The sequence below is a fragment of the Dipodomys ordii genome, unplaced genomic scaffold, assembly GCF_000151885.1.
Source record: "Dipodomys ordii isolate 6190 unplaced genomic scaffold, Dord_2.0 Scaffold109, whole genome shotgun sequence".
Taxonomy (NCBI): Eukaryota; Metazoa; Chordata; class Mammalia; order Rodentia; family Heteromyidae; genus Dipodomys; species Dipodomys ordii.
In genome coordinates, this window is record NW_012267325.1 from 6,575,391 (window position 1) to 6,600,163 (window position 24,773).

The 24,773-nt window shown below is 34.0% G+C and overlaps 1 pseudogene; it reads right to left on the reverse strand.

Annotated features, from left to right (window-relative positions):
• Positions 1-284: 284 nt before the first annotated feature.
• On the reverse strand, positions 285-925 carry LOC105994780 (annotated as a pseudogene).
• Positions 926-24,773: the final 23,848 nt, after the last annotated feature.

The following is a 24,773-nucleotide window of genomic DNA, read 5'->3' on the forward strand; positions in this document are numbered from 1 at the left end:
TGGAACTATTGCATTTATGATCTTTCACAATTTCTTAATGTTTTCTTGCAACAAACTTTATAAAAGGTTTTTAAAAGTTAAGCTTTGTGATCTCTCATTTTCTTATGAGAAATTCTTGCTAAGTAAAGTAATTAACAGTATCTAAGGCTTTGGAATTATGTCCTCAGAGATGTTGTTGTGAATTTTGTTTCAACAATATAAGCCACCTCTCTACATTGATTATCATTACTCCCCTCTTCCCCCATTCCCACCTTCTGCCGAAAGGACACTTTATCGGACAGCAATCAAGCGTACTTGGCCACACTCTCCAGTTCATCGTTCTTCTTGATGGCATAGGAGGTGGCAGAGCCCTTGGCAGCATTGATAAGCTCATCCTTAAGGCATTCAGAGATGGTCTTGATGTTCTGGAAGGCAGCCTCACGGGCACCAGTGCACAGCAGCCAGGTGGCCTGATTTACCCAGCACAGTGGAGACACCTCCACAGCCTGCCATCTCACTGTTCCAGCTCGCCCAACGCACTGAGTCCTCACGGGGCCCACTGTAGATGATGACATTCACCAGAACCTGCAGAGGGTTCTCACCAGTGAGCAGGTGGATGATCTCAAAGGCATGCTTGATGATGTGAACAGTCATGAGCTTCTTGCCGTGCATAATCATGGAGTTCGTGAGACGCTCCACCATGGGGCACTGAGCCTTGCGGAAGTGCTTGGCAGCATACCATCCTGCACTGTGGGGCAGGTACTTGGCATACCTCTCTTTCACTCCAATGTAATCCTATGGAGAAATGTCATTGATCTGTACATCATTGGTGCTCCACTTCCCAAAAAACTTAATGTCAGGGGTTTCTGCAACAGCTGCCGTGGCTGCCTCCCACTGGGCCATCCTGAGGGCTCACCTGGAGCTTTCTGTCCACTCAGCATGGTCTGTGCGCTGCCTGGGCACAGAAGGGAAGAGCTCATGATCATTTCTAAACATTCTATTTTTATTTTTTCCATGTCAGTAATGTATGTGTGTATTTATGCATGCATGCATGTATGCATGCATGTGTGTGTGCATGTATATGTATGTATTTATGTATGTATGTGGGTCCTGAGGTTTGAACTGAAGGCCTGGGTGCTGTTCCTCAGCTTTTAATCTAAAGACTAGCACTTTACCACTTGAGCTACAGCTCTACTTCTGGCCTTTGGCTATTTAATTGGAGACAAGAGTCTTACCGACTTCCCTTCCTCAGCTGGCTTTGAATCACAATCCTCAAACCTCAGTTTCATGAGTAGCTAGGATTACACGCATGAGCTTTAGGCTCCTGCCCAGAAGTTTACTTTTAACTGTAAACATTACATTGGGCATTGCTGAGTATACCTCAAAGTCCATTGCTTACTATCTCAAGGTGCAGTTTCTGATGTGGAGAACATTTCTACTTAATGCTAATGTTATCGGATAGTGTAATTTTAAAAGGCACCTATTTGTGGGTTAATTTCTGAGACCCTATAGATATGTGCCACTCAATTTTATATATCAAAATATTAATTTGAATGTTATGGCCCATTTCTGTTCTCTTAGTAAATAAAACGATGTTATGTGTCTGGTGTTCTGTAAACTAGCCACTTTCCATGATGGAATTTCATTGAACTCAATTTCTCCAACCTGAGTACTATATTTGGAAAAACAGTAAGATAGAGTTTAACAAATTTAGTAAAATTAATATTTTAATGTAATATTTTATTTCAATTTTATATTATATGATATAAGCTAAGTTAATGTAAAAATCACATTCCTTATAAATATTGTGATTTTAGACTCACATGTCTTCTTATACTTTAAATTGCTCCAAAACTTCAGAGAATTTCTTGAGAAGTAGATTCAGAATAAAAGTGCTCATTAAAATTAAAAATTTTAAAAATTTTTGTACATTGATTGTTAAATGTTACAGAAAAAAAACTCACTGTTTTCTCCACAGAATATTTTTGTAACAACAGAAAATGACTATGAAGTTGAACATCTAATTTCAATGGGTTTAGACTTTAGGAAGGAAATTAACGGTCTATGATATGTTAATGGAAATAAAACAGCAAAAATAAATAGATTAGTCATCAACTGAATAAGTTAGATATTATAAAATTAACATAAGGAGAAATGAAAAAGCAATGAAGAAGCAATACATAATCAATCTACAGGTGATATGTTGCAAATACAGGCAGTTTATTCTGAAAGTTATATGTACTGTATTTTAATTCCAAAAGGTTCCTACATTAAAATGTAATTCATATATTTTACACAGTGACAGATTGATAGCTAACAATAGATAGGTCAATTATAATAATAGTAATAAACATTATTTGAATATGGCAATGTCTTTCATCTCATTTTATTTTCAGTGTAAATAAAACCTCATACTTTTCACCTTTTCAGACTTGGAAACTTGCCTTTGACATACCAAGTTACCAGTATTACTATACTGGTGTACTGTACTTGTACTTTCAGCCCATTAAAAAGCCAAATAAAGCAGGACACTGTTGCATTAGGCCTGTAACACTTAGCTAGGCAGGAGGCTGGGATCTGAGAATCGCGATTCAAAGCCAACCTGAGCAGGGACGTCCAGGAGACTCTTACCTCCAATTAACCACCAGAAAAAAGAAAGTGGCATTTGTGGCTCAAGTGGTAGAGCTCAGGGACAGTGCGCAGGCCCAGAGTTCAAGCCCCATGACCGGGAAAAAAAAAGCTGAATAAAACCACCAGAGGCATTTTGATAAACAAGATGACCAATCCAGCTCTTGAAAATGAATAGGCTAGGGTGCATACACTGGGCAAAGGGCTAATTTTTTCTATTGAAAAAATTAATGAGGCAGTTTAAAAGTTTGTCCTTTAAAAGTTTGTTACTCAGAATGACATACCATTTGAAACAGGTTCTGGTGGCTCCTGCGTGTAATCCTAACTGCTCAAAAGGACACTTTCTGAGGATCATGGTTTGAAGCCAGTTAGAGCAAGAAAATCTGTGAAACTTTTATCTTCAATTAATTATTGAAAAGCTGGAAGTGAAGTTGTAACTCAAGTGGTAAAACTCCAGCCTTGAGCAAAAAAGATCAAAGACTGAGCCCAAACCCTCAGTTCAAGCCCTAGAACTGGCCCTAAATAAATAAATAAATAACTTAAGAGTATTATTTCTAGAATTTCCATTTAATATTTTCAGAGGTTTTTTAAATATGGGTTACTGTAATTGCAGATGTGGGCAGACTTCCAAGGTATTGAAAAAAACATAAATGAAGTATAATTCATTTAGGGAGTTTACCATCATCTTACCAGAAGTTGTATAATTTAGAAGGGGAAAAACTTAAAACAAGGATAAATGATAATACACTATGTGCTGTGCTGTCTGAAATACCATAAGCAATCTGGATAGACTTACCAAGTGTACCAGTTTAGATATTAATAGATAATGACAGTATCAGAGAAAATAGTCAAGATTAATATTTTATAAGTTGTTTTTATCAAGATATGTTAATTGTGATCTTCCAATGAAGATTATTAACTGGTGCACTTGTTATGAAAGTATATTTAACTCTTAAATACAATTTGATGTTTATTCATTCATGGTTCTCAGGTATCATATGTACTTGTAACTTCAGGTATCCTTTATCTTTGTTAGTGTGCAGTGAAGGACTTCATCACATAATTCTTTAGGTCCTCTTTCAGTGAGTCACAGGTATACATGTGTTTTAACTTCCTTTGCATTTTCTTAGCTCTTTACCTCATCTTTGTGATATAGTTGTGAGAGAAGGCAGAAAACTGTTGGATATTACAACAAATACTATTTAGTTTTATTTTTTAGTGTGGAAATACTGTACAGAGGAGTTACAATTACATGGGCAAGATAATGAGTACATTTCTTATCAAGCATTGTTACTTCTTCCTTTGTTTCTCCTTCCCATCCCTTTCCATCTTCCCAACCCCCCTCCCCACCCCCTCACTGGGCCAAAGTTGTAAAGTTCATTTTTTGACATAACAACTTGTACTATTTAGTTTTATACACAATTTACTTAGTTAAGGTTTATTGTTGCTACATCTGCATCAAATGCAATTTATAGTAACTTACTCTATGGTTGTTTTTGCATAAAAATAAAAAAACTAGCTGGGTACTGGTGACTACAGTTGCAATCCTTGCTATTCAGGAAGCTGAGATCTGAGGATCATAATTCAAAGCTAGTCTGGGCAGGAAAGTCCATAAAACTCTATCTCCAATTGACCAACAAAAACAAAAAGCTAAATGTGGAGCATTAGCTCAAGTGGTAGAGCACCAGCCCTCAGAATAAAAGCTTAAAAACAGTGCTTAGGCTGGCAATTCAAGCCCCAGGACCAGCACAAAAATAAAAACAACAGCAACAACAACTCAAATAAAACACCAATCTAATAAGTAAACACAATATTTGTTTTTCAAATTGGAAGAATAAACTTTCTTAGAAAGCTCATTTATTTAGTAGTCCAATCCAAATCAAGACATATTAAAGCCAATGTTATCTAGAACAAATAACATTTTCATTTCTGACATTTTTCCCTCTCATCACAATCAACTTGTTACATTTGTCTACCTATCTTTGTCTAGGGCTGTTATCCAACAATTTCCTGAATTTTTCTTAACATTCTGGCTACATATGAGACTTAAATAGGCTTTTAGAGTGAGTTGGACGTTCAGGTTCCTTTCTGAGGGTAATAGACAGGACCAAATTATGTTTCTAATGGAAAGCAAATGCTTGTCCTGATTTTGAAGAAAATACCATTGCATTGTACATTTTCTGTTCTTATTGAAAGAAGGAGTAAGATTGGAGTAAGTGCTATTGGAAGGAACTAGAAATAAGGTAATTCTTTTTAGGTCTTGCCTGGACAAGCATAAAGAAGCCTTGGATAAGGTGTGAGACAAGGTGTTAGGGAAGCACCTAATTAAAGGTAGGCTGCCAGGAGGGAGCAGAGGGGACACTGTGGCTTCTGAGCAGTGAAGTAGCAAGTCCAGACTTACAGAAATTCAGATACCTGAGGGCTGGAGCAGTCAAACCAGCTTGAGGCCATCTATCACCATAGCAGTTAGTGGCTGCAGGGGCTGTTTGAACCCAAGATTCCTGGAGAGAGTACAATACCAGAGTGACTACATCACAGAGCTTCTGACCCTGAGATCCGGTAAGTAGATGTTCATAAAGCAAGGATCAAGAGGTTTGGTTCTCCCTAGGCACTTAGCCCTGTTGGCGAACAAGCATTCATTAGAGAGATAAGGCTCAAGTTTGAGAGATAGGTCTTAAGTATTAGCAAGAGCCTGTCTGAGGCATGTTAAAGCAAAAACAGCAGCCCTCTTCGACCTCCACTACAGCAGAGAGGCCTCAAAGAAGGCATAGCTGTGGATTCTGGAGAAGACTATGACCAAAGATGAAAATTTACTATAAACGGTACTGTCTTTGCAAAAGTAAAATATGTTATATGAGATAAATATTCATTATTCCTATTCTCAAGTTAGATGAGATCACCATTTCTGTAGACTGATCTTTTGTATACATCTGTGTTTATTGTTAACTATCATAAGTGATGTGACATCATTTCAATAAAAAATATTTGTATGCAAATATTAAAATTAGGCTTTGAAAACTTTAAAACTAGGGATGACTAGCGAAATGATATATTTTTCTATTTACTCACAAAGAAAACAAATTCCAAATGAGAAGTATGGCACTTACAGAGATTTTCTAATTGTGGAAAATTTTTCCTAGACTCATTCAAGGAAAGAAAGAATTAATATTCAAGGTGCTGATTTAAATCTCAGTTATTTTCATTATGCTGTATGGAATCTCTTTTCTAGTAAAACATTAACATACTAAACGGATCCACCAAACTAGAATTTTGATGATTTGAAACTGCAGAAATACAAGTCATATCTTGTATAGACAGGATAGTGTATGTGTATATATGCATACACACATACACAGATATACCTAAGTAAGTACATATAAAGATATGTTTGCATATACATGTCCCATAATCCAGAAGGAAAATCATTAGTTCAAGGTAAATCTAGCAAATGTCAATGGGAAACTATATCGAAAACAACATTGATGGACCTATAGCACAAATGGTATAGCACTTGGCTAAAATATATGTGGTCCTGGATTCAATTCCCTGTAATTAAAAATAAGATAAAATAAAATGTATTTATTTAGCTTACAGTTAGAAAGGGCAAATGTCCAAACAGGATGGTTCCCATTATACTTAGAATCTCACTTCAGACACATGGCATTATAGTGGATGGCTTTATGATGGGAACATGTGTAAGAAGCACAGAGCACATGAGGAGGCAGGGTCTGAGAGATCTAGATGTCAGATTTGTTTGTTCACAGTCACCTTGCATTAAGAAATAACCAGGGAGCCATGGCAGTGCTATAACAATGACACCAATGTATTTCAGTGGGCAGTGGCTTTAGTTACTCTAGTGGTTGCCATTAGACTCCACTTCTGAAAGGTTCCACCACCTCTTAACATCATCAACTAAGTTATTAACACAGGAATCATTGGGGGACAAACTCAAATCATATTCAGAGCATATTCATGGTGAGCCCCAACTTTCTTGCAGCTGCCCAGATGTAGCTGCTTCAGCTCCTGACTCAGCAGTCACTATCCCATTGAGAAAGACAGTGTTAGGAACAGCTGGGAACATGGAGGGGGACATGGAACTCTCCAGCTACCTGGTGCAAAATTTGGGATTAAAATGTCAGTCTTTAATTTCCATGTATAAATCAAATCTTTTACTTTAATAAAAATGGTTACTTTTACTGAGAAATATCTGTGTATATAAGAGAATGTGAGATGGAATGAGAGAGAACTAGGGGAAATATGAAAAAGTGTCTCTATTGAGAATTGATAGGAGGAAATAAGCATTACATATGTGTACAGAAGTTACACTATTCGAATACTAATACGTAGAAATACATCTCAATTTTTACACCAAGCAAGACCATTGAGAAGAAAACAGCTCTCTTATTTGACAAAGAATTCTCAATTACATAGTAGAAACAATATGGAAAAATAGGTTTTTAAATTACATTACTTTCTTATGTGTAAAATCCATGAGTTAAGCAATTTAGAAATTTATTTTAACTATTTAATAACCTATTTTTCCTATTTACCAGCATGACATTCTTCTGCTGTGTGGTAACCTTGGTTAACTTCTTCATTTTATTTATTTTTATAACCAATTGATATTTCCTTTTTAGGCTTTGAAATAACAGTACTTGACATATATTGTGTAAGTATATATTCAATAAAATATATAATTACTTTAAAATACATTGGAGGGGAGATATGGGGGGGGCAAGTGGGGGGAGATGGGAAGGGTTAGGAAGGGGAACAAAGGAGGAGGCAACAATGCTTGATAAGAAATGTATTCATTATCTTGCCCATGTAATTGTAACTCCTCTGTACAGTATTTTCACAATAAAAAAGGGAAAAAATACATCGTAAATGGATATAGAAGTAGCAAGTCCAAAATTAAACAGTTTTTCAACTCTATTTTTTCATAGAAATAACTTTTTTCTCTCTCTGATTTATCTCTGGCCAGGGCATAGTTCTAAGTCCTATAACTTCACCAATAAGAAAATACAATAACAAAAAATTCCAAAGGATATATTAAAATAATAACTTTTGGAGAATTTTGGTTTGGACTGAGATAAAAATCACCTCTTTTTCCACTCTATTCCTCCTTTGAATAACCCAAAAACTTAAACATACTAAAAGAACTGGACACAGAAAGAAGGCTCCATAGTGGAATTTGAGACCTGGCTGTAGAACATGGATTCTGAGGACTAGTGATGGCCTGTCTCCATGCTGCTTCTCATCTATCCAGTAGGAGACACTGCAAAGAGCTGAAACCTACAACCACCAAAAGATACATAAACAAAACAGAACAACACAAGAAATGTTTGCTTCCCTGGCCAAGGAATAACTAGGATAACCTATTAGAGCAGCAGAGTTCTTTAAAAAAGAAAAAGTCTTAGTAAGACCTTAGACCTGGTATTACTGAGATCAAGCATAGAACCAGCTGTTCATCACTAGCACTGCAAGAGCGAGCTATGTTTGGAATATTCTTCCAGAAGCACTTTATTGGGTTTGGGCAAGGAGACAAATTTTTACACTGCAGTGCAGGAACATGGCAGAATAACTCTTCTCATGGCATACCAAGGAAGGAAAAGATAAAAGAATAAAAATGTAAGCAAAGACCTATAGCTCAAAATTTTCCAATTTTTCTTAAACACATAATTCTTCAGCTTGAGGATGTTGAGAAAATCCAAAGCAAAATCCAAAGAAATCTACATTAAGACATATTATGAAGTAGCTACTTAAAAATAAGAGACAAAAATATTGAATGTAAGGTGGTGGTGGTGAGGGGATATGGGGAGGGATGGGAAGGGGATACAAAGGAGGAGGCAACAATACTTGATAAGAAATGTACTCATTATCTTGCCCATGTAATTGTAACCCCTCTGTATGGTATTTTCACAATAAAAATATTGAATATAGTTAAAGAGAAAATCATTTTCCTGTGTATAATGATAGGTAACTATTCTGAATCACAACAAAGTCTTATTCAAACTAGGGAGTTAGAAAGAAGTGCATATCCTTAACCAAGCCCTATAAAACAAGAACAACCTTCAGTTGTATAATCCATAGACATATTTTTCAGGAATAAATGTACTCTTAGAAAAGGAAAATGTTTGACGAAATGTGTTACTTACTTTAAAATATTTATTTTTTCTGTAGGGGAAAGTGAGGGACAAATGAAAAGGTGAAGGAGGAGAGAATGCAGTCAAGAATCAAATGTATATCCGACAAAGTTGAAGGAGAGTGAATGAAGGGATTTGGGGAGGGATAGTTGAGATGGTGAAATGGTTGACAGTGATCAAGATACATTCATAAAGTGTTTTGTATGACTAATTAAACATGATAAACAAATTTTACAAAGGAAGAAGCATTCTAAATAAAAACAAATTGAAAGAGAAAGTAAAATTGACTTTGCCTTGGCAGAGAAGAAAAATCTCACTTCATTCTATGTTGGAGGCATGACAAAGTGTTATCCTACTTTCAGTCTCTACTACATCCCCCAAACACAGAATTCTGAGCTGCCACCTTGACTGTCAAAGGCCCAGGGCTGGCTATAGCTGTCTACTGCCACTCCTACTTTCAAACAAGCATTGAGGACCCAGAAACATTCTTTTCACCTATCTACCTACTTTTTCTGATGATTTATTTTTTGTGTGTTTTGTTGTTTTTATTGTAAAAATAGTGTATTGAGAGGTTACAGTTACATGAGTAGGGTAATGAGTATATTTCCTATCGAGCATTGTTACCTCCTCCTTTGTTTTTCCCCTACTATCCCTTCCTTCCCCACCTCCCCAACTTCTCTCTTCCCCTAAAGTTGTATAGTACGTTTTGACCATAATAATGTCTTGTACATCTCCGTGTTGCAATAGGTCATCCTGTATCCTTGTTTCAGCATTTTATTTCCCTTCCACTCCCCAATTAGAAAAATGTATATATAAAATGCAAGGCACCAGAATCAAATACAGTGAAAACAGGGGTCATACCATAGGGGGAAGAACATACAAGAGAAACAAAAAAAATCACATAGTACATTTTAGATACATTAAAAACAATAGCAAGCAAGAAAAAAAAAGTTGTGTCCCTATCTTGGGGTTCATTTCACTTAACATCATCTTATATGGTCATATGTACAGTAAACAGCTTTTGACTTTTTTTGCTTGTCCTAGACTTATACTAGTTATTGCAAATAAGGGAAACCATGGGATCTATATTTCTTTGGGCCTGGATTACCTCACATAATATAATCTTTTTCCAAGTCTTTCCATTTCCTAACAAATAAGGTGATGCCATTCTTTCTGATGGAGGCATAGAATTCCATTGTACATATGTATCACATTTTCTTGACCCATTCATCTACTGAGGGACATCTGGGATGCTTCCATAACTTAGCTATGGTGAACAATGCTGCCACAAATATAGCTGTGCTGGTAGCTTTAGTATGGCCTTGTTGGTGATCATTTGGGTAAATGCCCAAGAGTGGGATTGCTGGGTCATAGGGGAGCTCTATGTGGAGTCTTTTGAGGAACCTCCATACTGCTTTCCAAAGTGGTTGAACAAGTTTACACTCCCACCAACAAGGCAGTAGGGTTCCCTTCTGTCCATATCCCCTCCAGCATCTGTTGTTATTAGAGTTCTTGATTATAGCCATTCTAACTGGGGTGAGGTGGAATCTCAACGTTGTTTTGATTTGCATTTGATTTGCTAGAGAAGTTGGGCATTTCTTCATGTGTCTATTGGTCATTCTTCTTTCCTCTTCAGAGAAGTTTCTTTTTAAGTCTTTAGCCCACTTATTTATCAGGCAGCTGTTTCTTTGAGGATTTGTTGTTGGAGAACTTAGTTTTTTGAGTTCTAAATTTATTTTAGATATGAAACCCTTGTCTGATGTATAACTACTGAAGATCTCCTAATTTGTTGGTTTTCTATTGATCTTGCTAGCTATGTCCTTTGCCATGCAGAAGCTCTGCAATTTTCATGCAATCCCATTTGTCCAACCTTTCTTTGATTTGTTGTGTTTCTGGGTCTTTATTAGGAAATTTTCAGCCTGTACCAAGGAGCTCTGGAGTTTCTCCTATTCCTTCCCCTGTAATGTTTTCAGGGTGTCTGCTTTGACTCCGAGGTCTTTGATCCATTTGGAGTTGATTCTGGTGCAGGGTGATATATAAGAATTTAGCTTTAGTTTTCTACAGGTGTTTAACTAATTTTGCCAGCACCGTTTACGGAAGCAGCTGTCTTTCCTCCATTGTACTTCTTTAGCTCCCTTATCCAAGGTTAAGTGGCTATAGGTCTTTGGGTTCATTTCTGGGTCTTCAGTTCTATTTCATTGGTCTTCAGGTCTGTTCTTGTGGCAGTACCAAGCTGTTTTGATGACTATAGCTTTGTAGTAGAGTTTGAAATTTGATCAATTCATGAAGAGATTTTTCAAAAACATACTAAATGGACGCAGAAATCCTACTACGGATAAATTCCCCTGAAAATGCAGTCCACAGCTACAGTATAAATAATAAAAATTGCTTTTTTCGAAACAAATAAATTCCTTTGCATCTGTAGATAAGCTAAGGCATGAGTTGTTCCAGTAAAGGATTTCTGGAGAGCTCTTGGTGACATATACATATGAACAATCATTATATTTCCTTTTCAGAATTTAGGTAGTATTAAAAAAAATAATGCTGGTACTTGTGCTCGAATTTAGGACCTTTCTAACTTGGTTTCCTTGCTCACTGTTAGCCCTCTGCCAGTTGAGCCACTCAGGCTCAGGCTTTTTGCTGGACCTTTCTGCCTTGGCTGGCTTCAAATCATGATAATTTGATCTCAGCCTTCTGAGAAGTATAGGATTACAGGCATGAGCCAAAGAAACTGGCTAAGTCACTTTTTATTTTCCCAAAATTTATTGCATATTTAAGAAAGAACGTTACTGATTATAACTAAAGTTACACATTTTGCTTTCTCATTTCCAAAATTGGAAATTCTGAATGATGCTTAATTTAATGACAAAATCCTAATTATTCACTTATAATACAATTTTGTGTGGGACATCATTTTCCAATTTAAAAAGCAGTATATGTTTAATGTGCTGCTATCACTATTACTATGGCTGCTGCAACCCCTATCCAATACAACAGACATTCATAATATACATTATAAACTATATATGCTATATTAACTCAAGAGCAGAGTTAAAGCCATTGACTATAACACAGAAAAGGTAGTTCATGTTGTCAGTAAATTAATGATCTAATTCTAGTACATTTACATAGCTAGAGTTTAGAAGAATATTTTTGAAATTTAATAATAAAGATAATCAAAACATCCTAATGATAGAATAGAGAAAATTCTAACTTTCTAATTGTTTTTGCAGATTATGTAGCAGCAAGTTGGAATTAGGGTTCTCTAAAATGAAATTTTAGAGGAAGATTCCTTTGCCTTGTTCCTTATGGTATTTGGCTGTAACTATTTCAGTCTACTATGTTATTTTCTGTGAATAGTCTCCTGTCCTTTGTATCTAATGATCTTTGTTTCATGGGTAGTTTCCTATATATTAACAGTTGTTTAGGTCTCTTTGACTTCTTCATAATTAAGTTTATTAGTGTATCTTCTTACTACCTTTCTAATAAATCAATCAAAATATAATTATTAATAGCCAACGGGGTTGTAAAGATTGCATTTCAATACTAAGGACATCATACACTAATTCTTCATTGCATTATGAATTTACACAAAAATACTGATAACAAAGAGAAGAGAAAGAGAGAGAATATGAAAGAGAACTTTTTCAACTGTGAAGTAAACATTGTAATTGTCTTAAAAAACAGATTAACTTTAAGGATAATAGAAATTTCATATCACCTGGTAAATCTTAAGAATGACTTCAAATCATTATGTTTGCAATTTTTAAATTTATATTCACTATATTACCACTATCACCATTTAAATTTGTTATTATTATTATATTAATTCATATTTTCATTATAAATGTCATTAACCTGATAATATTTGCCCCCAAAAGCATAACAATACAGTCAAAAGGATAAAAGATGTGGAGTTTAGTGTTGAGGATTTGTCTACAAATGAATAATTCTGCTTTATAAGTTTACAGTATGGTTCAAATGTGATGATCCATATAATACTTTCATTAAATACAAATGAATTTTTGAATTTAATTTAGGGTTCTGCAATTCATTGTAATAATAAGAAGCCAAGTTTCTTGTGCATATTGGAATGAGAGATGATGAATATGTTGGTTATATAAAACAAGACTTTAGTTTTTCTAGCTTGTTGCGGACATATGATAGCTTGATTCTCTAAGATGTGTAAATAGCATATTTGAAATCACCCCAGGCTAAGATAATTAGTTTCACTTTGATATTCCTCCCTTTCTAAATTTACATTAGCTGCACTACCAGAGAGACATGCCTGTTTATTTTTTCCTGCGTTGGTCTACAATAATATTTAGAGACTATAATGAACAGAATGTATCTTGTATCATGAACATTAATTCCTCATTTTAACCATGATCTTAAAGGCAATGCAAAGCTCAATGAAAGTGTGAGAATGTGATGAGAGACAGAGGAAGAGGCTGAAAAGGCTAATAACTGAGGCATATGTTGAGGACAAGGCTGTTGTTACAATTGGAAAACTAAGGAAGACCTTGTTGTCACTTTGTACTTTAGAACTTCCCATGCAGATCTGCAAAGTGAAACTTGCTCAGCTAGAGAGATATATTAGACTGGCTTCCTAGGTGCTGGAAAACTAGTCAGAAGGATCAACTATACCACTGAGTAGGTGAAAATGTGGAAAACATGGTGAATGCTGGTGGTGCATGTCTGTAAGTCTAGCTATTCACAGGAGACAGATCTAAAGGATTTTGGTTCAAATCCAGCCTGAGCAGAAAAGTTCATAAGATTCCACATCCAAGATAACCACAAAAATGATGGGCTGGAAAGCATAGTTCAAGTGGGAGATTGCCAGAGAAGTAAGCTGAGTAAACAAGATACCTTAAATTCTGTGGAAAGAAGGAAGGAAGGCAGGCAGGCAAGCAGGAGGGAGGGAAAAAAGGAAGAAAAGAAGACAGGCAGGCAGGCAGGCAGGCAGGAAGGTAGGAAGGTAGGAAGGAAGGAAGGCAGGAAGGAAGGAAAGAAAGGGAGGAAGAAAGAAGGAAGGATGGGAAGATTGGATGGATGGAAGATAGGATGGATGGGAGAAAGAAAGTAAATGTGGAAACAGATATTATTCAGAAGTTACATTACTGTTGATCAGAAATAAGAATTAGAATCTCAATTAGCATATTTTTCTAAATTATTGAGCAATATTTAATTTTGTTGAATCCATCCTTCATGTGGTATTTATCTCTAAATGAATTCTATACTTTGTTGCTAATAGAAAATGACATCAACATTCATTTAGAGATTTAACGTGAAATAAAAATGTTATCTCAAATAATGCCTATAGATGGCATAAAAGAAGTCTAAAAAAAGAGAAGTCTTCCACACAGATAAATCTTTACTTGTTAGTGGTAGAATGTTTATTGAAAAAGATAGTTGGTTTTATAAAGTTAAGTTTACATGCATTCTTTGTAAAGAAAAATATGTTTTCAAGTTATGCAAATATTCGTGACCCATTCATCTATAAATACTATTGAGTACTTATTCATACCAAATGTAAATTTGGGATGCTAAGAATATAAGAAAAAAAATTGTATGTTTCATGTTGGGATGATTGTTGTTTTGATATTTTTGATTTTATTTTTAGTGAATTAAAGTAAACAAGTATTTTAAAACAAAATATAAAAAAGAATTCCATTGTATATGTGTATATACACATATGTATGTATATATGTACATATGTATGTATATATATACATACACACACACACATATATATACATATATATATATATATATATATATATATACATACAACATTTTCTTGATCTATTCATCTACTGAGGGGCATCTGGGTTGGTTCCATATCTTAGCTATGGTAAATAATGCTGCAATAAACATAGTTGTGCTGGTAGCCTTAGTATGGCATTGTTTGTGATCATTTGGGTAATTGCTCAAAAGTGAGATTGCTGGATCATAGGGGAGTTCTATGTGGAGTCTTTGGAATTCTATGCCTCCATCAGAAAGAATGACATTGCCCCATTTGTTAGGAAATGGAAAGACTTGGAAAAAATTATATTAAGTGAAGTAAGCTAGACCCAAAGAAACATAGGTTCCATAGTTTCCCTTATTTGCAATAACTAGTACTGGTGTAGGACAAGCAGAAAAGGCCAAAAGCTATGCTCATATGAGCATATAAGATGATGTTAAGTGAAGTGAACCCCAAGCTAGGGACACAAATATCTTTTTTTCTTTCTTGCTGTTGTTTCTAATGTATTTATAATATACCATGTGATTTTTTTTTGTTTCTTTGTATATTCCTCCCCCACGGTATAACCCCTGTTTTCACTTTATTTGAAGTCAGTGCTCTGAATCTTGTATATATACTTCTGTAATTCAGGGAGGATAAAGGAAAAAAAACAAAATGCTTGAATAACGAAACAGATTGACCCATTGTAACAATGAGATGTACAAACCACTATGTTGAAAACAAACTTAACATCTTCGGCCTGTGTGGGTGGGGAGGGGTAGTTGTGGAGGTGGGAGGGAAGGGATGGAAGGAGAAATCAAAGGAGGCAACAATGCTCAATAGGAAATGTACCTTGCTTGTGTTACTGTAACCCCTCTGTACAGCATTTTTAAAATAAAAAAACATACAACAAAAAAGAAGTCTGTCAAAATTGTAAGTACACATTCTTCTATATTGTTTACATTTCAGAGACAAAATAAGTCACACATTATTCTTTGTGGAAAAAGGACCCGAGTTTGACATGGGAAATTAACAATTTTATTCCACTAAAATGACTAAGCATTTGTTATTTAGATAAAACCCTCTACAGAATCTGCACTAGAGCTGGATAACATGTAAAGAGAGGTAGACTCATGTCCCTGTTTACCCACAGCTAATCTCTTAGTGGAGGATAAGCAGACACACAGGTGACAGCTATGTGTTTCACTGGTAATTATATGCATTTTAAAGTATTCAATTCTCACTATTCATTGAAACAAAAATTAATTTCCTAATTTAAGATAAATTTTATATAAAATATATTAAAATATTATGTGTCCTAGAGCTTTCCAACTTGAAACTTAAAAAAATTAATAAAACCATAGTAATGATTTCTCTTTCTTTAGATTTTTCAAACTCATATTACATGTTTGACATAATAACATCACCCTCCTTGTTTTTTTTAGTAGTATTAAGATTTGAATTCAAGGCCTTATAGTTAGCTAGTCAGGCACTCCATTTTGTGATATGGTATTGATTCTTGCCCAAGTATAGGTCTGGATCATGGTTAGCTTGTTTTAGGTGTCTACCATAGCTGAGATGACAGTTGTGTACTAATATGTCCAGCTTCCTTCTGTTGGGTCTTACTGACTTTTCTGGCCAAGATGGCCTGTAACTATGATCCTTGCACACTTAGCCTTCCATGAAGCCTAATTTGACAGACACACACCACCATGTTCAGCTATGGACTGGTCTCAAAAGGCCATCTTTTTCTCAGGATCTGAAACAGGATCATAGGCATGAGCCAACAATGCTTGGCTAATATCTATTTTTGAATATGTATATTTGAATATGTACATTTAATATGTATATTTTGATTATGTATATTTTTAATATAATCAGAACCAGTGGTTGAGAGTTCTAGAATCTGTAAATTTTCAAATATATAAACACACATAATCTAATTGGTAATTGTAAGAACATTGTGAAATACTTTATTATGTCTACCTTACATAATAAAGCTATTATCATATATTCAAGAATATGAATATATCCTTGACTGTAGTTTGCAGTTCAACATTTCATTAGGGAAAAGTCATTTAGAATTGAATGAGCTTAAATCCGTATTTTAGTAGTAATGACTGAAGTTATGGGTTTTCATGATGGAAAATACATAGGAGATATTGCATGCCATTTGCTAAGTTTTGTACACCTGAGAAAATATGTTAATATAAATAATTGTTGTATTAAAATTATAGCCAAACATATCTGCAGGTTTTAAGCTGTCTAAAGTAATTTTAAGTTCTCAATGAATAATGTTTAACATTTGAACCAAAAACAGTTCGGCAGGAATAATTAAAGGCTTAAGTTAAATACATAGACAGTCATTTAAATTTAGATCTGCAATAACATTTACTATTATTCTCCAAGGCTTTGACTGCTTGACAGAAACAAAGTACTCTGGGATTAATTTCAAGAAATGGTGCCAACTGTGCTGCAATTTGCTGTAATTAAGACATGAAAGAACACTAAATATTCAGATTAAAAAAGCATGATGGAGCATGATAGAGAGTCAAGGTCTGGCAGGGAGCCAATAAAGAAAAGTTCAGGAATACCATATCGATGGATATGAAAACATACAATCAAAATGTAGTAACATTTCTTTTAAAGAATCACATGCATTTTCCATTTTAATCTTTGTTGCATTTCATATTGTTCCTTTAAAGTCTCAGCCTGAGACAATATGTATTAGAAAGATAATAAAACAGAAAGATAAAATGGCAAACACAGTATAGTCTTAAAGCTAATGAGTTTAAGGGATGGAAAGAAGTCATTATGAAGGTAACATAATTATCTCATGGTGGTGGGATTTCCCTGTGTGTTACATTAATGTAGTTTTCTTAGAGATAAATGAAAGAGCTATGTAGGTGTTAACTCAAAGAGATTAAATACACTTTTTGTATTCATTAGATTCCTCTTTATATTTTAAAGAGAAAGAATTCATTTTCATTCAACTAGTCTCCTTTTTTATCTTCTAAGAATGATGGGAGATATTACACTTTTGCCTTTGAACTTTTATGTATTGATTAACACTATATTTAGGCTAATGGTGACTCTTCCTTCCAACTGACTTTTTTTTTTTTTTTTGAGATACAGACCCGTTAAGGTTTTGATCTTAGAAGAGATGTGGATACTTGACCCAGTTGTTAATGGGGGGGCTGTATAATCTCCAATATCCTATAGCTCAAAATAGCAGGATGCAATATAAAAAGTCCATCATAAAAAGCACTATCGGAATGCTTTTTGTCTTCACAGGCAATATGCAAAAGATAGAACTTTCTAAGAAAGCCAGAAGCTGAGCTCCTGCAGGCACACAAAGCCATCAAAGTTAAAGTAGGTAAGGTGAAGCACCTTGCCAATGTGGTCAAGAGACTAAAGAATCTGGTGTACTGGGAGAAAAGCATCTGGAAAGAGCAATCACTCTCATGAGAGCAGGTCTGCAGCCAGCAGATGGGAACTGCTGGATCTGCATACAGCAGGGCTTTGGCACAGTAAAAGTGTACCCCAGGTTGTCAGCTTAACCAGAAAGTGAATTTTTTCGTATTTGACAAAAGAGAATATCATATTAGGGATATATGATTAGAGGCTCAAGAACAAGAACTGTGGATCTTTTCAGGCTTTGAGGTAGATGCTGCCAAGAGTCAGCATCTTTGGGGAAACCATGAAAACAAAACTGAGTTGTTTCCACACACAGAGATCTTGGCAGAAAATGTATTTAAAATCTCCTGGGCACGGACTGTAATATGGTAGCTTTTTGCTCCCCTGATGTTGCAAATTTTCATTTTAAAAAATCATACAGTGCTTACGGGTAGTGCTGTTGAGTCATCCGAATTAATAACCAGTCTAGAATATTGTTCCGTTCTTATAAAAATAAGATAGTTGAAATGACATCCAAGTATTTCAAGACAGTACTCTGTATAATTTATTAAAAAATAGAAATGAAAGAGAATCTTATTTTATAGCATAAAATTGCCTTTAATCTGTAGTGTATACACACTGGCTCTCTTTTATTTGCTGTCTATTTGTTTCATAAAGGGTTTTTCCACATTTCACATAAATGCATAGTATGAAAGTAATATTATCATTTTTATAACTTTTGAGCTATTGTTGACTGAACTTTGTTGTGTAATACTTTCATGCAATAATATATAAATAAAGTCATTGGGTGCATAATAGCCCGCCTTTGCCTATCCCTTAATTTTTCCCTTCTCTCTTCACAACGTTGCCAGATACATGTTTCTGGATAGAACCCCCTAGAGGTCTCCTGCAAATTCTTTTTCAATACAACCAGATCATTGCAGATAATTGTATTACACAGTGTATCGATCCAAAATCGTTGTGCACCGGAAACATCTGAAAAAACATGATTATAGCTTTCTGTTTATTGTTCGTACATCATATAAGCAGGCTTTTGTGTGAATCACCTGTAAGAAAGGCAAGGTAGAAACATCAGAGAAATTACCTCTTTACAAGAATCTATTGATCACTTTAAATCAAAGAAGTATGTTTGACATAAGATTACCTGCCAGTTTGAACATTAGGTACACTATGTTATAGCCTGGGGCAGTTGTAAGTCTGACAAAGGGATTGTAAATAAAGCATGCAGCTGTGAGCGCCTCTGGCTTGGGATCAACTCAGGCTCAAGTCCAAGGCATAGGTAAACTTAAAATAATTTACCCCTTTTTAACCAGCACATAATGAGTAAGAGTAGTCTCAGGAGAACTTAGATCCATAAATCTCTTAGCAATTTTGAAATGACAAACTTCATTGCAAATGCACATGTACTATATTCAAAATATAATTTATACAACAGATATTTTGTGTCTGTGTCACAAGTAGTCTCAAGGAATCTTGAAGTTAGTCTGTTGTTATGAGGATATTCTTCAAAAAATAAAAAAGAACCGTTATCTTACTCATAATTATCTACTTATATATGTGGCTTTATAGGTCAAAGTCCTTTTAACTTATGTCTATGCTTCATATCTGAAAATTCCTCTCACAATTATCAAAATGTTGGGTATTTTTTTAAAGAAGAAAGATTATATAAGAGTGAAAAGGTATATAAAATTGGCTATTATATGCAAACTGTTTATGCAACCACAGGAATGATATTGGTAAAATCATTATCATCTCATAGGTATTCTGTGTATTTTTTCATTTGCTTACAATTTTTTACTGCTTTAGAATAAGGAAAGCATTAGTGACTTATACATTGTTTAAGCTTGCGGGATTTTTCTTTTTCTAATTTCAAAAGCAAACTTGTTGCAAGCTCTTTATTGGATTTTCTTCCTTATACTTGAACATGTGTTGAAATTATTAAACATTTAACTCATTTGTGCAAGAAAGATTCTGATGTATTTGGAATTTAATAAAGATGAGCTCTAGGTGAGGCATTCTTCCTTGTTAAATATTAAGCTGCTTGCATTAGCTCTGTGGTTTCCTGAGGCACAAATTTAAATGGTTAATATATAGCAGGGTTAAACTGAGAGATGCTGTAATGTCTTCTGGGGCAAAACTGGTCATTCTGAATACTTGTAAGAAAACAAACATGCATGTACATACCTATGGAAATATAAGCTCTCAATGGTTCAGAATCGATAGATTAGAAACTAATAATCAGCTGCTTCCAAATCTTTTTAGAAACATTATTCAACTTCAGTGATGAGTGGTAAATGTGTCATATGTACATGTAGCACATTCTTTAAGAAGATGTATCTGTCATAGGATTGTAATATTTGTGTTCACAGCTTTGTTAAAGCTTAAGATAAATGTTAAAATAATGTTAAAAATAACACTAAAAGGGAAGATGCTTTTCATATAAAATTGTTATTTCCTTTGATTTGGAGATCTTCAAATTAGTTCTTTTTTACTTCATTTTAGACTACAAATTAAAATTGCTTTCATAAAACATCATTCTCTTTAATTCAATATTAGGTATCTATTTTGACCTAAAAATACCTCCAGAATTGTACTGTGGAATATCTATGTAAGTATATATCCAAACATATTTTTAAAAAACTATATAGTGCCTGATAATATTTGTAGCTAAAGTTATATACATGAAGAAATGGAAATTAGAAAAACAGATAAGCACGTTTATGAAAGAGAAATATTTAAACAAAATTTATAGATATCAATCTTTAAGAATACAGTCAACAGAGAACAAAGGAAAAATGTCTTTGTCTTAAATCACTTATTTTTTGAGAGCATGAAGCTTACTGTCTAAGTCAGCTTTGGCCTAATGAGAGAGTGCCATCTATTGGATGACCTTGAAAAAGTACTCAAATTTCATAAACGCTATGTAAATTGGTGAACTATCTTTCGGCATACTTTATAATTACATCAGGCTTTGTTAATGAGAGTGTAAATATGCCTGTAACTTAAATTAAAGAAACAATTAGAATCCTACATAGTATGCTTATTCTTTGATAATATATTTCCCTAACCATAGCAATCTCACAAATAAATTTAAAAAATAAAATAAACTGGTTGTCTAAGATACACAGTTCTGTAAATCCAATGTCTTGTAAACTTGAAATTTTGACAAGAATCTTCTGTTCTCCTGTACATACCTTTGTTTGCCTGTGCTTTAAGAAAAGACATCTGAACATTGACTTCCCGAGTTGTATTTTGGCAACAAGGATATGTTTAAATCTTCCTCAAAGTTGCATTACATTAAGTATAAATTTAAAAAAGAAAAAAGAAATTAAAAAAATAACAAAGAAAACAAAATGCATTGGTTTCGTAAAAGCAATGTTCCTGTTTTATCTGTCAGCCCAAGAACTTGCCAGTCAAGATGAAAAACTTCTTCTAATGGAATCCAGCTTGAAAGCTACTCAAGAGCAGCTAACTGAGCAAATAGCAGGAACAGTTCGCCAAGAACAGAACAGTAGAAAACCCAGGCAGAGCTGAAGACAGTGACAGAAGGATTATTGCTTCTGAAGAAGAAAAAAAAAATGATTGCAAGTGAGTTGTTTTTTAGTATTTCAGAAAGTTTTACTTTTACATACTGAGATCAAGTCAATCCTTTTGACTTTGGTTGTTAAATATTTAACTCTCTCTGTCTTGGGAATGGTTAGGAGTTTATGTTTGATAGCTTATATAATACAGTGCTGGCTCAAAAAAGAAAAACTTGAAATTTCCAATATTGCTTAACTGTAGTAACATATGCTGAAAATTATAACAGTACGATTCCAGATTTTAATTAATGATGTGTCTGTCAACTTTCTGGTTAACTATCAAAAAATGTTCAAGGTGGATGAAGAGAATGAATACAGTGTTTTTGCAGCACCTATCAGCCAGTGGCCCTTCTCGTCTTTCTCCTTTTGGAGTCCAAAGGTTACATATGGCTCTTGTTGCCTTTCTTTCTTGTTAAAGTAGCTGCTCCAAGCAAGACACTTTTAAATAGAGAGACATTTAGAGTCGATTTTGGGTCATACCATTGTGGCATGTAAAGGAGGCAGAAGTAAAATAATGAGAAACTGTGATAGTTTTGAAGCATTCATTATGAAACATCTTCAAATAGTAATTTCTATTTTGATCACCCAAATATTTATATGATGATCATGTCTAATAGAATCGTCTCAGATAATATTGCTTTTCAAATAAATGCTAAAGAACTTATTGAGTGTTTACATAATTAGTAGTCTGCCATCTGCTTTTTCTATTTTTGTAAGCTGTTATTAAAATAATGATTAGAGTATCATAGCCACATGAATTCTCTCTCTTTCTCTCTCTGAATTTGTCAAACATTATAGTTTGCTCACTGAACTTTGGTTAAATTGAGTAATCACAGTTAGATTGAACACACAGCTAAATGTTTTCCTCCTGTCATTCATGCCCTTGAATGCAGCCTTAAGGTCCAAGCTGAGATGTGCTTTTGATATTATTTAATTTTCAGAAGCCAAATTGTAACTTCATATAACTTACTGCATATTTTCTGTACTTTTAAAATTTATAATTGATAAAACAGGATTAGTGTGCTAAAAGAAACAAAAAATTGTTCACAGAGAATTTTTCTTATTTTGAAAACAAAGGTTTAATGTTTTAAGGTATTAAAATAAGTCTACAGTCAAGACTGACATTTACATGCTTCAAAGTAAAATAAAATACTTTAGCAAACTCTATTTGATATTAATAAACCCTGAAATTAGACAAATAGAGACTATATTTAAATATTAGGTTTCAGACAATAAAAACTATATTTAACAAATAGTGAAGGGTAGAAATTGGTACTATGGACTGAAATTATATCGAGCAAGTTAGAAAGATTAATTTAAGTATGTTACTGTTAATCATATGATAACCTTTAAAAATAAGTGAATTATATTAGGTAAATTATATGTTTAACATATAGAAAATAAGAAAAATAAAAATGGCATGAATGTTAGTATAAAGTTAATGGTAGTGTTTGTTACAAGCTTAGAATTATGAAAATAATGCCCTGTTATAAACTTATTATCAAAATAATGACTTTTTTCCTAAATTTAGATATCACTATAGATACATTTATAGTACATTTACAAAGGTATAATTTTGACATAAACACTGACATATAATGATTTCACTCTATTCTTGGATTTTATAAGCAAATAAATAACACAATGGTTCATTTAGCTAAAACACAATAAATGATCAAACTTATTTTTTATTTGTACACAAACATTGGAAAAGTATACAAATACCAGAGAAAGATTAAGAGTAGTTAGGATTCCAATTACTTTCTAAAGTCTATATGTATCAAGGTAATAAAACTCTTAATTGATGTTCAAAAACACAACTATTATTATGCCAGCTATGAAAAAAACACTGAATGTTAAGCAGATTGCAAATTATCATGCTCAAAAAGTATAGTTCTAAAAAATAAGTTCAAATTTCTTTATTACTCTGATCTATCTATCTATCTATCTATCTATCTCATCTAAATGTATAATCCAGGTTGCCTTACATCCTGTACTTGGAATATAGGTGTATATGCCACCATACCCAAACCCATCATTCTTTAAAAAAGTAGCCAAATAGTGTGTTGTGCCAGGATATACACACAGACTAGATAAATGTGTTTAGACATGAAAAAAGCTACTACACTTTAAAATACAAAATAAAACCAAAAGATTTTTGCCTAGTAAAAAGAATTAGATTATTTTTGTTTTCTCTCAATTCAGAGAATAGCTGACATAAGTTGAACAGATTGGGCAATATTAGACTGCGTGGTGTACACCTGTCAGCAGAAACATGTCAAGTCTACCTAGGGAGTAAAACTGTGTAGTTAGTTTGCTTAACCAGTCACTCAGTATTTGGAACATACTGGATTTTTGCTAAGGGATGCAGGGTGAACTGAATAGAACAAAGTTATAATCAAAGTCTTGGTTAATTTCACGAATTGGCAATTTTGAGGGTAGGAGTGTGCTACAGAGCTCTGAGGATCTCATTCTAACACAATGTTCTAAAGCTTTTTTCCCCCAAACAAGAGTCTCATATATGAAACTATATGCCTTTATTCCTTTTTAAAAATATAGAAACTAAAACCTGATTTTTTAAAAAAAGTTTTGTTATCAGTCATAAAAGTCAAAAGCCAGAATTTATATTTTTAGAGGATCTGGTACATTTGAAAAAAATAAGATACTGATAAATACCCAGGACCTTTTGAAAAATAATGATCTTAAACTGTTTCATTTTACTCATTGACATTGGAAGAGACATTGAAATAGCTAGGCACCCCTGCCACTTAGTTATTACTTTGTTAAGACATTTCACAGCTAACAATCAAGTAATTTAAAGAGTAGCAAGTATAATTTTGGCAAAGGAATACTTTTTAAAGTGATCTTTATGTCTTTGTTTCAGAAAAGTTGGATTTGGGAATATATAGGATTTAGATTTTTATTTTCCCTCTCCTCTTTTGAACTCGGTGTAGAGAACACACACCATCCACTCAGTATAAGCCTGTTACACTTGAAAGATTTGTTCTGAATGTCCAGTGGGAACCTGGAAATCGTAATAATTTGTAGTATCGATTGAGTGAAGCTATGCAGCTGGGGCCTCCAGTGAATAGACAGGAATAGACATTTTATTGATTAACTTTTACAGTCATATTTTCAAGACTCTGCTGCAACATAATTTTCACTTCCCAGCTTTGTGTTGCTGCATCATGAAACTTGGATTCTTCTCCCTTAACATTTACCCACTTGAGGAAAAAAGTATGGACATGTCTTGCCAGGGCTGTACTCTACAGAGGTGCATAACTTCCTGCAAAATGATTT